The 14,165-nt window shown below is 42.3% G+C and overlaps 1 protein-coding gene across 3 annotated transcripts in view; it reads right to left on the reverse strand.

The window, feature by feature from the left end:
- The window catches only part of LOC129718023 (uncharacterized), a 717,449-nt gene that overhangs the window by 366,187 nt on the left and 337,097 nt on the right, over window positions 1-14,165 (reverse strand). The gene's annotated exons all lie outside the window — the stretch shown is intronic.

Raw genomic sequence — 14,165 nt, forward strand, 5'->3', positions numbered from 1 at the left:
GAAGTTTCTAACCAGCTGTATTCTTTTTGACGCCAAGAACATCCATTTTACGCAAATATCGCATGAAAAACAGTCTACTGTGTATATCAGCCTTGGCTAAAAATTCAGTCTATCATCATTTTCTTAGTACTAAAGCTCAAATCCAGAAGTCGCACGGTCGTTTGCAGTTTTGCGTTAAATCGCCAATTCATGATGTTCTTTTTGTGCGATTCATTTGTCATGTCAGTTTTCTTCTCGAGAAACGACGCTACATAACATCGTGCTGTATTTATCGTGTCATCTGAATCCAATAAGATTGGATTGCATCACGCAATTCAAGTGAAACAATGGCGACAAAAAAAAAACGGAACGGCAATGTTGCTGTAGCAGGAATGCTATCTGAAGTTTCGTGTTTTTGTAGATAGAGCAACTTTTGCGAGAATATTTCAAAATTTAAATATTAACTGTAATAGTAACTATGAACAGCTTCGAAGCTTTGTAGCCGCGAAGTTATAGAGTCCGCTTAGACAAGCGGGTGGTCATGAGTACGAATCGCAGTAGAATCGGGCCATTCTATAAAAAAAGGACTTTAGCAATGGGTTTATCCTCAGACTCCTTGACACTGCAAAAAAGGGAAAAGAAACGTGCAAATATTTTTTGGATAAAGTTGTAAAGCACTATCGCATGTTAACCCTCTAGTGCCCAATGCCGCCATTTGGCGGGCTTCAGTCGAAGTTCCGAAAAGCTTTAATAAATACTTAAAAAGTGTTTATGATGGTTTATAATGATTTTATCGAAGTCCGTTTAGAAATTAATTTGGGCACTAGAGGGTTAATTTATTCGAAGTCTCCGAGTTTTTAAAAAAGATAATGTGAAGTGTTGGCAGTATTTTGTAAGTGTTACACTAAACTGACGATAATTTGGAGCACTAATCTGAAATTCACTGCGACTATTTTACTGCAGCTGTATTAGAAATCGATGTGTTATTTTTCTCTCTCAATACTGTGTAATACACATGTAATGTATCATAGGCCTGCTTCAATCCTCATATCGTCGTTAGGCGTCCCGTTCCGGCCGAATGGGTCTTAAAAAGCACAACATCCAGGATACGGAGCTGTTTACACATGCATGTTTACTGCGTGTGCCCTTGATTTAAAAAATGCGGAAACCCCAGAACAGCAAAACTACCACCCCCTACATTCAGTGGTCGAATTCCCCCATGCTAACCGCAGCAATTTATGAGCGCAACCTTCATAAACAAACATCCTGCCCACAAGATACCATTAACCGATAAAATCAATAACCAAAACATTCATCCTATATATTTTTACGCTGAAATACAGACCAGTCGATTCATTGTTCCGATCTGGTAATCCGCTGGGGAAACCGAATCAAAACCGAAGGGTGAGTTTGCATTGTTGCCCGTACACGATCACAGAACGGTTTTTGCCCGCCGGGTTGAAACATTACTGTCGATCTATCCGAGTTTTCATCCTGTCGGAGATATTTTTCGAGAAAAGCATTCAAGAAAGGTCGTTCGATCCAGCGGCTTCCGTTCCGTTGTGAGCCTACGTCAAGTTTATCGAACGTTAGGCATTGTATCCACTTCCTACTTGGTTTTCGATAAACTTTCTTCTTCCTTTTTCAGCACAGACACACACACACACACACACACACACAAACATACACTGCCGATGTTGGTCTTGTAATTTCCCTCGACAATCTATCTCTTGTTGTTTCCCATTCCCCAGCGTGTTTGCTTTTAATGTGCTTGGTGCTTATCTTAATTTGCCGCTTTTCGATACCCCCACCCGATTCGCCTTCAGGATCGGATTTATTCCTCGCCCACTGACGGCACTCAACAAAACCGAACTGGACCAGCTTAGCTGTTTCAGCTATATTTCATAATGGAAGCTCTTTTGCTTTAATCATGCCTTACCTTAGGATTTTCGCTTTTGTCTACTGTCTGCTTCAAAAGCTATCTTTTCCAACTGGAGAAACAACAAGTAGCTAATATACCAGTGTCTTTTATTACCCGCCATTATCGTTGGACCGGATAAGGATGAAGCAAAGAACGGAAAAAATGAGCACCGAACTAAGGTTTATTACTTTTTAAGAAGGTAATTTTCGTGATTTTACGATCCATCGCAGTTTGATTTGTAAAATTAGTTAGCCCCGAGCGTGGAGGGGAAATATCATTAAAACTTGTTGGTGCTTCGCGCGTTCAACTACGTGAAAATGGGCGGGGCGCTATTTCGATTCAGCGGCAGAGGGTAATAAAGTAAACATACAACAAAAATGTTTCCTCCCAGTCGGTAACACCGCGCCCCGAACGCTAAACGGATTGTCCAAATAAAAGCACCTGAAATCCACACATTTAATGGAAACGTGCTGTGCAAACGGGCGGAAAACTGTGTATAATTTCACAGAAAATTGATTTATTTGCAGACGATTGGCATGCCGTGCGAGGCAGCGCGAGAAGGAAATTTAAATTCAATGAACAATGTTCAGCTCGGTTTGTAGATGTGGGTTGTACATGTTTTCGATCAAATGCCATATTGGAAATTTGAAATATACATGAACTCAGGGCGCCAAAGCGAACTCGCTTGAGGAGACGGCCGCAGCAGGTGGCGGAAACGACGGACGAATAATTCAACCAGCAGCACAACGTTCATGGTAATTTGATTTTTTGCGCATCGAAGTACCTGGTATTGATTCGGTCTTCCGGTTGATCGCACCGGAAATAATCTGTTCGGTCATTCTAGCTGGAAATTGAATGTTAACTGATTTGGTGTCCAACGAGTTGTTTTTTTAAATGTAAAGTGCGCCTTCATAGCCGTTTAATGGAATTGGTTTGTCTTTTTTCTCGAAATTGAAGCAAAGTTTTTTATTTTGATTCGCGTAAAGGGGACTGAATTCGTTTTTAAAATCAGTAATAGAATTTTTTTTTAATATAAACAAAATTTCTTCTTTCGCACTACAATTGTACAAAGCTCAATGTAATGATCACACTGGTCTTCAACACAAATTTTCATTATGGTGCCTGTAATTATGGTCTACTAATTTCAAAGAGGGTTATGACGAGTTTCTCAAGTTTCAAGGAAAGCGATTCAATATTTCAACCCGTCATATTTCAGCACGATATTCATGGAATATTCATTACATAGTTTATTATGATTATGTTGTTTACACTCGTAAAATTACTTTTGACGCTGTTTCAACCGTAGAAAAAGTTTCATTTTGTTGAAATGTCGAGTCGGTTATTGGACATTATTGGACGAAGAAATTATTCGCTTTTTAAAAGAGTTGAGTGATGGAAACTCTTTCAAGTGGTAATGATAACGAATATGTTCCAAAAGTCGCAAAAGAAAATGAAGAATCTATCAAGTTGTACGAAGATCATTGGTCCCATATTTTTTCAGTTTCTCCATGGAAATGAACCTGAAGATTAATCGAATTTTCCTAATGTAGGCCTACTGTCAATTTAATAATATTCAAACAAACTTGCAAATATAGTTGCTGTGGACCTGTTGCGATGGCGGTTGGTTACATCAGTGTTACTAGTGGTGAGAATTGAACCACAAAGAAAAACTATATGGCTAATTTGCGGGTGTTAAGGTTTGTTTCATTTAGAATTCAGCCGCATATTCAATTTATGCTTGACTATTGCCCAAATCTTTCGATGAGACGAAACTGTGGGTAGTTTGGTGGATTAATCCTTTGTTCGATAACGTCAAGATTATTCTGCTTGTACCATTCCAATACATCCCGGGCGTAGTGGCAACTAGCTAGCCAGAAATTCACGGACCTTCGTGTGACTGGATGAACGGCAAACTATTTCTTGAAGACAACTTGTAAACTTGTCCATTCATGGTTGCTCCAATGATAAAAATTTTTGTCTTCTTTTCACAGCTACAGATGGCTTGCCATCAAAATCGTCCATCAAAATACAGCCATTGTACTATGTCAGGACTTGCTCGTATAGCTTTCTTGCTCGGGTTTTGGCAACCAGCGTCCTGTTGAGTTGTTTGCTGGCATGATACGACCGTAATCCTCCACGCATACAGATTCGATGAACTGTACTACACAATGTACACTAAGTAAACAAACCCTCTAGATCAAAACTATGTCATTAGTTTCTCGTTACGACAACTAGAGGCGCTGCAGTAAATGAAAGGAAACGGCCAAATACTGAATGGAACAAACCTTAGGGATGAAACTTGACAGAGCTGCTGGGTAAGCTGTGTTAAGACCACTGAAATCGACTCGCTTGTTAACAGTATTGGGTGAGATGTGTACTTATATGACACATTTCTAAAAGTGGCAGGATATGGGTGTCATTGCAATGGTCTACAATCCTCGTTGCATTGAAATCTAATCTGTGTTGATGTTGAATACAGTGCTTAATGAATGCCGTGTATTCCTTAAACTCGTAAATCTTGCTTTGTGTTAGAGTTGGTTCTGATAATTTGTGTAGTTTGTTTAGGGATACCATCCGTCCCGATTTTGAGACCCATTTGCAGCGTCCTGATTTACTTTTCTTATTTTGGCATTTATCCTGATTTTTCTGAATGATGCAGTATATTCAGAAAAGTAGCAAACTGTTCAGTACTTTCATCTTGACTCCGGGAAGAAACGAACTCATTTCGAACGGTTTTTTTCGTTGGTCGAGTCTTGACAAGAGAAATTGTCTAGTCGTTGAAACCGTTAAACATTTTTTGACAATTCTAGATAAACATTTCAAAAGGTCCTATCTGCTTTCATCGTTTTTCCGAAACGTCTTTTCATTTTGGTAATGGTTTAGCTTTAGTAACTCTCTCAAGCGTGGTTTTTTGTTCGAAGGCTAGAGTGATCCCTCCGCTATCAACTTGTGCAAACAACGTGTCATAAAAGGTGTTTAATAAGTTGTGGTGATTGAATGAAAGTGATCGATAAAAAAATCGATCAATGCAGATAGGACCTTTTGAAATGTTTCTCTAGAATTGTTGAGATTATTTGAAACAGTTTACTAGAGTTGCATTTTTTAAGGTATCAACTAACGCCTTATAAATCAAAATTTCAAATTTGAATCGTTCAAGAAATACGTTGAATATGAGTCTTTCGGCGTATTTTGAAGTGCAAATCTCAAATTCCGTGTTTTATTCATTAATACCTCAAAAAAAAAATAGCTTAGATCAAATTTTCGCTGGAAAAAAGTTGTCCTGATTTTTAACTCCGACCAAATGGTAACCCTAAGTTTCCTAACATTGGATTTGTGTCCTGCCAGTCACATGTTCAATGAGATCTGAGGATGTTCACTGATCAGTGACAAGGCGTCGGATAGTTTAAAACAAAATTGTTCTACTTTTGTGAGACTGCGCAGCCGAATACCCTCTATGTGTTGCATTCTCAGCGATAAATCCAATAAATAAAGCAGTCAAAATAGAGAAAATCAACCTTGTACAATGAACAGTATAACATAATTGTACACTTCGTATACAATACAAACACTCAAGAAGTAAATACGAGCAGTTTGGGGGCGGTATATCTTTTTCAAGTCTGGAAGGAGAGAAGGTGTTACAGTTAGAATAAATATAAGTACCGTACACATGAAGCAGAATAATGAATTACGCAGTAGACGAAGGCACACGCAATATGTCACCAGAAACCACACAACTTTGAAGCAGATGAAATTTGATAGCCACCGACAGTCCGCCAGTCTCTAACCAAAGCGACGCTGCTAAAAAATGACAAGAAACAGGCAGCACGGCTTATGAGGAATAAAACGAACTGTCAAACAGGAGACAGTCAACTCGATCGAGAATTACTTTTGGTGTGAGAAGTCGTCGGGTGCACATCGCGAGTCAACCAGGGGCCTATAAACGTCAACATTTTGCCTACCAATCATAAATTCATCACGGCGGTAATATTTCATTTCAAATGCTTACAAAACTTATCTTATTCATTGAAAGTGCACATTGTACTGAAAACAAATGTTGAGCTCTTGTTTTATTTTTCATCTAAAACGACATTTACTCGAGAATAAGTCTACCGACAAAATGGGACGTTTACTCTATTACATTAGTTTTAGGGCAAACCAACCAAAAAGTGGGTACCAGAAACGCTGGTACCAGAATCAATGAGTGGTAGATGGAAAATATATGGAGTTTGACAGCCACAAGAGCCCCCTGGAGTCAACCGCGGGCGGAGTAACTTCTAAAAGAGCCGTCGAACGATCAAGCCAACAACGGACAAAGTCCCACTGAGGCATTAAAGAGAGAAAACCAAGGAAGGCCCTCCAGAGAGGGCTTTCTTTTTACTTTTCTTTTGTCCTGTTTTTGTTCTGTGGTGCGGTGTTCCGAATTTCGGCGGCAACGGATTCGAACGGACTGTTCGGAAACGTGCAAGCCGGCACGGAAAGGACTGGAGCGGCTTAAGGATTGGAGCTAGGAGCGGTGGCGGACTGATGTTGCTGGACGGATGCCGCGAAGACCGGATGGCAGTCAAGTGAGCTAGATTAAGCAACGTGGGGTCGCACGGAGCGCGAAATGCCTGGCGACAAAAGTTGACAGGGAATGAAAAGCATAGGAGATTAGAGCGGGACGGGATGAAGAAGGAAGGAAAATACACAGAAGTTGTTTAAGTAGATTTGTGGCCAATTTTCTTCAGTTTTGGCAAAAGCCTTTTATGATGAGGTTAGCATATAGAAAATCTACAACAAAGGTATGGTGGATTTGCGATCGCAGGGCGTCACTATCAACGGGATGAGAATCATTATAATGCTGGGCAGTATGCAGAGTCATGTGATCAAGTGGCAGGCCATCAGGTTGTGTATATTAAGAATAAGAGACCGGTACTGTAATTACACCACCTGCACCCTCAGCGTGCACTGCCCTCAATCTAAGACAAGACGCGACAGCTGGCTTCTTATTTTTTTTTTCGTAACGGCCGTCATCCCCGTCGAAATTTTTTTAAACGTTCCATACCGTTGATGGCAGACTGATTATTTTTAACAACTTCTGCAGGTCAATGAAAATAAAACAAATTAAAATTGCAATATATAGGCGAATAACACTCAATTCTTATTTTTTATTTTATGTTCAATAAAGCATACTTCTACTATCAAATTTTTTCTTTCTAATTTTCTTGGTACCCAAATTTTTTCTTTCTTAGTTTCTTGGACTTCAACCGAAATAGTAATAAACGATTAATCAATGCATTTATAAAATTATAACAGTGAAATACATTACTCGGTAATATCATGTACCTTGCATACTTTTGCATCATTATTTATGAACAATTATAATAGCTAAATTATGACTCTCTAGCATCACTACCTTACAGTGAAAAGTAACCTCGTTGTATTTTCTACGTGACGATTGCGTTATCGAATTCAGCCAATCAGCAGCCGGTTCAAATTGGTTGAATGTAACGGTGACCAGCTGTCACGTCTTGTCTTAGCCCTCAATAAAGAATATCCGATGTAGAGAAAGAAGCGTTTTACGCACAACTAGAGAAACTCTAGCACAGTTGCTCGCATCGAAACATCAAGGTTATCATCAAGGAAATAAAAGCTCAGATCGAAAAGCGAGTGGCCCGCACAGCGTGCTCAGATAATTCCAACGTACGCACCAATAGCAGTACACCCGTACTAGTTAGCATAAAATAGACCCCAGTGTGGTCCAAAGCAAAATGCCTAGCAAATCCTATTCCTACCTCCACGTGGCACCAACTGGGATATTAGCGATCAGCGACAGGTTGTGTTTGTTCAGAATAAAAGGCCGGTTCTACAACTACACTGTCTCTAACGTACACTGCTCTCACGAAGGAAGACCCGATGTAGAGAAAGAAGTGTTCTACGTACAGTTGGGGAAATTATACGATAGCTGCTCACGTAGAGATGTCAAGATCGTCAACGGGGACATGAACGATCAGATCGGTAGAGAAGACATATACAACCGGTGATCGGCCCGCACAGCCTGCACAACGGACAACGGCCAGTGATGCGTCAGCGATGCAGCTTCCCGAGGACTGGCAGTCATTCCCCGAAAGGACATCCACAAAACCATCTGGAGCTCACTTGATTCACGTACAGCAAACCAAATTGGCCATGTTCTCATCAACGGCCGGTTCTTTTCAGACATTACAATCGTACGCACCAATAGCGGTGCGAATATTGACTTGGAGCACTACATAGTTGCGGTAACTTTGCGCTCAAAACTGTCGACCGTACACCACACGTGACATCGCCGTACCCCGCGACTTAACATCAAGCCGCTCCGGGACCGCCAGACTGCGGAGGAATACGCGCAACAGCTCGAAGCGGTATTACCATGCCGAAGGGGATTGGCGTATCGCCTCTCGAAGACGGCTGGTGCAGCATTCACACAGCTATCGAAAAGACCGCAACGGCGACAGTAGGAGTGGAAGCACCGAGTGCCAGAAACGAATGGTATGACGAGGAGTGCGAGGCACAGGTGAATGGGAAGAACCAGAACTGGGCGATATACCTGGGCAGGTCAACAAGAGAGAACAAGGCCAAATATAAACGGGCATGAAACGACATGACAACGATTCTCAAAAGAACAAAAGAAGCGCCACCAAGAGGATCGTGATAATAAGAAGCTGGAACAGCTGTACCGTGCCAGTGATACTCGAAAGTTCTATGAGAAGGTAAACCAGTCTCGTAGAGGCTATGTGCCGCAAACCGACATGTGCAACGCTTGAAACCTTCCAACGGATGCCAGCGAGGTGGTCGACAGAAGGAACGAGTACAATGGACGCCTGAATGGCGATACAGTGAACAGAAGCGGAGCAGGAACTGACCTAGAAGCACCAGCAGCAGATGATTAAGTACCAGCCCCCGATGTTCATGAAGTTTTTTGTGAGATCAGGAAGCTGCAGTACAACGAAGCCACAGGCAAAGACAGATTTCCGAGCGAGCTTTTTAAACATGGGAAAGATGAGCTGGTTAGAGCGCTGCAATGGGTCCTTTCTGAAATTTCCGGGGAAGAAAAACTGCAGACGAGTGGATGAAGGGAGTCGTCTGCCCCATCTACAAGAAGGTTGACAAGCTGGAGTGCCGTAACTACCGCGGTATTTCGCTAATCAATGCCGCCTACAAAATACTTTCACAGATCGTGTTCCGTCATCTATTACCATTAACCAGGAGGTACGTGGGCCAGTACCAAGCGGGCTTCATGGGAGCCCGTGCCACCAGATACCAGATCTTCTCGATTCGACAGATCTTTCAGAAATGTTGCGAATACAACGTGCCCACATACCACATCTTTATCGACTTCACGGCGGTTTATAATACAGTCGATCGAGAACAGCTATGGTAGATCATTCACGACAACGGATTTCCGATCAAACTAACCCGACTGATCAAGGCCACCATGGGGCAAGTGATGTACTACGTGCGTGTTTCGGGGGTTCTGTCGAGCCCCTGTGAATCGCGCAGAGGGCTGAGACAAGATGATGGACTCTTCTGTTTGCTGTTCAACATCGCCCTCCAGGGTGTGATGCAAAAGGCGGGCATCGACACGAGTGACACGATTTTCACAAAGCCTGTTCGACTTAATGGCTTCCCGACGACGGAGGAAACTTTCTCCCGACTGAAAGCCGAATAAATGCGTCAAAAATGAAATACAGCGAGCGAGAGCCTCTAAGGAAAGTAACATCAGCCTCCCTACTCAAGTCTCTGTAGACAGCGATGAACTTGAAGTGGTCGACGAGTTCGTGTATTTGGGGTCACTGGTGACTGCCGACAATGACACTAGCAGAGAGATCCAGAGACGCATCCAAGATGGAAATCGTACCCACTTTTCACTTCGGAAGACATTTCGATTGAGACGAGTGCGACGAGGCACAAGCTAGAGTGATGCAGTGCTGTGGCACCACAAAAAAGAGCTGAGGACTGGCTTTATATGGCAGCCGATTAATGCGAAGACGTGTAAGTTGAGAATCAAGAGCTGGTTCTGCAACTACATCATTATCAACGTACACTGCCTACTCGAAGGAAGACCCAACGACGAGAAACAAGCGTTATATGCGTAACTGGAGCAGGTATATGATAGCCGCCGCAACGGGATGTTAAGATCGTCATCGTTGATATCAACGCTCAGATAGGCCGGGGGTAGGTTAATGTAGAGACCGGTGATCTGGTCGAATAGCCTGCACGCCGCATCAGATGATAACGGCCAACTATGTGTGAACTTTGCAGCCTCCCACGGTATGGTAGTCAGTAGTACCGTCTTCCCCCGTCAAGACATCCACAAAGCCACCTGGAGATCAGCTGACTTATAAGTGGAGAACCTCACTTACTAGTGGGCTCACTAGTGACTGCTGACAACGACGCCAGGCAGAGAAATTCGTCGATACCTTATGGCAAGAAATAGTGCCTGCTTCGGACTCCACAGAACACTCCGCTCAATAAAATTTGTCGTCGCACGAAGTTGACCATCTACAAAACACTGATAAGTCCGGTAGTTCTCTACAGCCACGAAACTTGGACCATGCTCGTGAAGGACCAACGCGCTCTTGGGGTGCTTACTATCTGCGGTGGAGTACAGATGAAAGATAGATCATAGCGGAGGCGGATGAACCACGAGTTGCATCAGCTGCTGAGTGAACCACACAACGTTCAAACAGCGAAAATCGGGAGACTACTGTGGGCTGGGCATGTCGTAAGGATGTCGGACGACAACCCGGTGAAAATGGTTCTCGATAACGACCCGACTGAAACGAGCAAGGTAGCTCGATCAAATGAAATAAGAACAGCGGGGCCTATGCAGACGACATGGCTGGCGAGCAGTAGCCATGGACCAAATTGAATGGAGACAATTTCTTCGGACAGCAAGGGACACTTCGACCTGGAGCTGACTGATAAGGTAAGTACGCAGATCCTGTTCCGTCATCTTTAAGGTTTAAGACAAAGGTTTTTCTTTTTGCTGTTCAACATCGCCCTTGAGCATATGGTGCAGAGGGCGGGCATCAGCATAAGTAACACGATTTTCACATGGTCGATTCAGCTTCTGGGTTTCGTGGATGACTTTGACATCATTACACGTAACTCTGCGATGGCAGAGCAAACCTATGCCCGAGCCGTTCCAAGTCAACAACATCAGCCTTCCAACTTAACTCTCTGTAGACGGTGATCAGCTTGAGGTGGTTGACTAGTTCGTGCGTTTCGGGTCACTGACCCCAGCAAGGAAATCCAGAGACGCATCCAGGCTAGAAAGCGCTTCTAATTTCCACTTCGAAAAACTTTGATTGAATCGAGTGTGACTACGTATGAAGTTGGCGCTGAACAAAACCCTGATAAGACCAGTAATCCGCTACGGAATTGAGACACAGCCGAAACCTAGAAGTCGGAACATCTTGCAGCGTTCCAATAAGTTTATAGAATGTCACTTACTAACAATAGTGTTGCTGCCGAATGTATGTGTTGCGGAGTTTATAAAACACCTAAACAATATCACAATAGATCAAATGTTTTTGTCTTAATCGGTGGCGTAGCGTGACCGGGTGACACCCGGGGCGGAAAATTTGGGTGTCACCCTTTCTCACCTTCCCCTTTAGACCCCCACCAGATTGCAGTGATCTTGTTATCAAAAATTATGAGAATTAACACGTTCGTTTTCAATTGCACTAAGTCTACCCATTTTTGAAAAATTGGTTGAAGCAGATTTACATAATCTTCGAGGGTTTCACCTTGACCTGAACCTAAATGATAATTAATTTCACGGATGCCCCCCTTTTTGAAGGTGACATCAATGAAAATTTTCCTCATGGTTGTCACCCCCTAAGGGTGACACCCGGGGCGGACCTACCTACTATATATCTTTCGGCCATTCTAAGAAATAGTTCGCTGTCTTGCGTTATTCCTTCAAGGCGCGCAATTTAAGCTTATACCTTTTTTTAAACAAAGCTGAGACAGTAAATAAATCCGATCAATTTTTCGATTATTTAATAATAATACAAAGACAAAATGAGGCCCAAAAAGTTTCTTCTGATACTGAATTCACAAATCACCTTTTCAGAGTTATTATGAATTTTGAATATTAGTGACTTATTTTACCTCCATTACACCACGACTAACAGACGTACTACTAAAACCTAGCTCTATCGTAAAAACAAAACGATTTTTTCAAATTGCTTATCAAATAACAGTTATCGCGGCGCTGTCATGCGATCTCACACGTATTTTGTGGTTCCCAATTTGACACATACACGTACGCTAGCGCTGATGTCGAATTACACGGCGTAGCGCCAACACGGCAGTAGAAGGTACCAGTTTTTCTACCGTAAAGTATTGATACTATCCGGACGATGATTTTTTTGAAAACTTGTACAAAGTGTTATGTCTGTTAATCTGTGATTACACTAGACCAGATGGCGTTAAATTGACTTTCGCTCCGTTACTGTCACAAATTTACTTTTCAGTGCGAAGTTTTGTAAACAATCCACAAAAGTATACAGCTAAAGAGTAAAGAACCGAATAGAGCGAAGCTTTCGACGAGGGACAAGTGGAATTCGGTAAAATTAGTGTCAAATTCAACTAAATGGCCATCAATAATCAAACCCACACTGAATATAATACATCTGCCTAAAATGAAGGAGACACAAAACCTGACTCCAACTCACGAATAGAACCGGCTAGAATTTGCAGACGCAGCACGGCATGCCAGTGAGACACAGAGTAATTATGTTTCTATCCAGGTTCGATATGACTCCCCCACAGACTAACAGACATAACTTTTCGAACAAGTTTTCAATAAAATCATCGTTTGAATGATTGCTGCCGTGTTCGCGCTGCGACTTGTTTTTCGACATAAGCGCCAGTGTACGTGCAGGTGTCAATTTGGAAACTATGAAATATGTATGAGATTGCATGACAGCGCCCTAAACGGCGTTATCGCGCAATGACTGTTTTTAGATTAGAAATTTGAAATGATCGTTTTTTGCGGCGATGGAGCTAGGTTCCAGTGTTACGTCTGTTAGTCTGACTCCCCCCTAAAATTACGTAACGCTAAGCATCCTGACCCCCGTCCAAATTTTCAATTTTGAGCAAACGTTTTAGTTACGTAACTGTTTCAACTACCCCCTATGTAACAATAAGTAACACTGACTCAACCCCCTACGATGCTTAACAGATAACGCCTTGAATATCCGGCCCAAATTTCGATAATTTTGGCTTTTGGCGGTCTGTTTTCGATGAAGATAACTTTTACTAATCTGTTCTGTTCAACATCGGAATCTTTGATTGAATCTATCGTTTATCAAGGTATTAACCACAGACTAACAGACGTGTCACTCGATGACGATTTCATCCACCAGAAAAATAACGATTATTTTGAAATTCTACTTATGCTGCTATAAGCGAGCGTCCACACCCAAGAAAAGACAAAAACCGTTTTACGAAGATACATTAGTAGGCAATAAGCTCACATGGTGGCGCATGAGTGTAACGTTTCGAAATTCCTCTAGAAAAAAAATGGAACGATTATTACGCTGTTCGAATACGCAATTTTGTCAACTGCCATGTCATCTGTTCTCAGCACCACCATTTGAAAGAAGCAACAGGAAGGTTCTTTGTTCACTACCCGTTGAACTGAATGTTATCAGACTGAGCTTCAGTCCAATGTCACAAAGGTATTCAGGTAGAAAAACGAACACTTGATTGACCAATGACAATAAATGGCACAATTGATCAGTAGGTAATTAAAATACACAAGAAAACAAGCGTAAAGAAATGTTTCGCAATCTGATTTTAGTTAAATCCCAAATTCAATACCTTTCCCCGCTCATCTTTACTGTTTCTGTGCGTAGTGTGCATCCGATGCCAACCTTCGGTACCAACTGGTTGTTTTTCGATTCGACCGTAATTTCACCTGTCAAGCAAACCGGCTGCCTTTTCGCTTCGTCGGTGACCCATATTGTGTGGTGCCGCAGCCATACACCGGTTCCCGTTCGGTACCTGTGCTGCATTGTCTATTGGTAACACGATTTCCGCCCACCGTCAATCGACCGACCCAAAGCGGACGGAACTGAGTCCCATGCTGCAAGTTTCGCTCCACCAGTAGTCGATGAAGTGTACACAGGACAGTCAAATCAAACACGAAAACAATAGAATAAATTGAATTTGTTTATTTTATAGAAATTTATTCGGTTGTTCCTTTTTAGACAATACGGTTAGCCGGGAA

The sequence above is a fragment of the Wyeomyia smithii genome, chromosome 1 (genome assembly GCF_029784165.1).
Source record: "Wyeomyia smithii strain HCP4-BCI-WySm-NY-G18 chromosome 1, ASM2978416v1, whole genome shotgun sequence".
NCBI classification, from domain to species: Eukaryota; Metazoa; Arthropoda; class Insecta; order Diptera; family Culicidae; genus Wyeomyia; species Wyeomyia smithii.